Here is a 2384-nt window from a genome sequence, read left to right as displayed (position 1 = left end):
TAAAAATCAGATATTTCTGCTTTAGATGAAAATTCATTACATTACAATGATCTATCTTCATTGGTTACATATTTTAAAATATCTTATAATGCTTTTATGATAAAGTTATTTTCATCAAGAGAAATAACTTATTTTTCACAGTGTACATTCTAAACAAGAGAATATACAAACAAGTCAGTAGCATTTGTCGATACATGTATTTAACATATTCTTAAATGAGTACAAATTATAAGATTTCAGCAAAATGATTAAGTAGTTAAATATGTATACATGTACAAATGAATAACATGATTAGGTCACATGATTAGGTCATGTACTTGTATAAAAATACCATATGACATGAAAGTGTCCACAGCAAAATTGAAACATCAGCAATAACATTTGTCATGTATTCTCTATTATAAATTTATGAAAAATCAAGTTATTTGATATTCCAGCATACATATAAGAATGGGAAATCTTTACAGGTCAAATTCAGACAAAATTGTGTACATCCTCCCCATTACATAATTATTCCATATATTTCCTTGTTCTTTTTCCTTCTGTATCTCTATTATTTTCAGTTGTCCTCCCTCTAATCTGACCATTTTAAAAATCTCTTTGAACTGTACCAAAAATGCAAATCCACCAGTTCTCCCCTTCCTAAACAATTTCTTTGTGGCACAGAATGGTCTCTACAAAAATTTCAAAAATAAAAATAAAATGATTCTAAAATTACAAAATCAATTCTTCAAGTTATATTGAAGTAACTTATCATCAGCAAACAATATTCCCAATTCACCGACACAAATTTAATACGAGATAAAACTAATGTTATATATGTTATACAACGTGTTTTGTGGAATCCTATGATGTAATTTGCAAGACAATTACACTGTTAGAAGATATGCTTCATAATAAAATTATAAAAAACATTTTTTTTACATTTTTACAATTGAATTAAATTTTGCAAGACAATTACACTTTTGGAAGATATGCTTCAAATTAAAATCATTAAAAAAGCATTTTTTATTTGACAACTGAATTTGGAATGTTCAAATAGTATATATTAATTCAAATTGCCAAAAATTAAGAAGATTTTGACACAAATAGGCAGAAAAAACAGACTTTGTGATTCAAGGATATCCCAGACTTTGTTGGGAAGAATATAACAAAGTCTATTAAACAGTGTGTAGTTACCTTAACTTTGTAGCAAGCCGTGGATCTTTGGATTTTTTCTTATGTTAGGCTGACTGTATATTGAACCTGTAAAACAAATATTCACACAGTAAATATTTTCTATGCATAACTAAAACTTAAACTACAAAAAGAGAGAGTACAAGTTTGTAGGTTCTTAATTGTCCTAAATATCTTACAATTTACCTGAAACTAGGTTCTCTAGTGTTGGAAAAAAATTATAAATGTCAATGAATACATAGATGTAAATATTCAATGGATTAGCTATCTGATGTACTTTCAACACATAGTCACATGCACATGTATTTGTACCTTGAAAGTTGCCAATGTTAATTTTTTGCTGAAATTCAAAAATTCAATTTACCCTTAGAAGTAATTGTATAGTTTCATAGCTTTTAAAGCAAGAAAATTCTATTCATACTTTCCATATTTAAAAAGTGCATTTACAATTAAAATTGTTTCATAATTAATGTAGCCTAGAATAAAACTTCTATATTATTGAGTTGAATTTATTTTTGATGAAGCTGTGCAAACAATGTAGAATTATAAAGGAACAAAAAGAAATAATCAAGAAAAATTTTGTCATGAAGGAGTCATTACAGATGTACACTTTCATTTTTTATTGCAATATTTTTACCTTTAATATTGTGATGGTGCAATCGTCTGTCAGAATCAGCTTTAGGATCAATCGCCAGTCTTATCAGCTTTGGGCTTCGTGGACTTCATAAAAAAGCAGCACTGTACGTGACACTGAACTCAAGTTGTTGAATGTATCTATATGCCATAAAAACAAACATCTGTCATTAAGTCGATGAAAAAATCGACTTGATAACGATCTCAACATACAAAACGCCAACTGCTATACAGGGTTTCTACTTTCACTTTCAAATCAGTAGGTAACAAATGTCAAAACAAAAAGAAAACCAGAAGTCTCTGTCGAGACTGTAGCTCTACTGGTTTGTACTGATCAAAAACCGATGCATAGAATTATGTATCTTAGTGTAGTCTACTTGTGTGATAAGTTATATTGAAATCAGACCAAAACTGTAGAAGGAGTAGCATTTTAAAGGAATTCCACAGAAAATTCTACTTTTAATAACCATGGCAACACCGTTCATTGAAATCAAAAACCGATGCACTATTATGTGTAAATTAGTGTAGTTTACTTGTGTGCCAAGTGATAATGAAATCAGACCAAAACTGTAGAA

The 2384-nt window shown here is 28.8% G+C and overlaps 1 long non-coding RNA gene across 1 annotated transcript; it reads right to left on the bottom strand.

Moving 5' to 3' along the window:
- Window positions 1–243: 243 nt before the first annotated feature.
- LOC134251856 (uncharacterized) lies at window positions 244–1912 on the bottom strand. Its single transcript, XR_009988828.1, has 3 exons — window positions 1814–1912; window positions 1180–1245; window positions 244–674 (listed from the first exon to the last, which is right to left on the bottom strand). It is a non-coding gene; the product is annotated as an uncharacterized LOC134251856 (long non-coding RNA).
- Window positions 1913–2384: the final 472 nt, after the last annotated feature.

The sequence above is a fragment of the Saccostrea cucullata genome, unplaced genomic scaffold (assembly GCF_032062105.1).
Source record: "Saccostrea cucullata isolate Sc308-1 unplaced genomic scaffold, CSIRO_AGI_Scuc_v1 ctg22711, whole genome shotgun sequence".
NCBI classification, from domain to species: domain Eukaryota; kingdom Metazoa; phylum Mollusca; class Bivalvia; order Ostreida; family Ostreidae; genus Saccostrea; species Saccostrea cuccullata.
The sequence above is the reverse complement of the archived record's forward strand: the minus strand, read 5'-3'. Positions and strand labels throughout refer to the sequence as shown.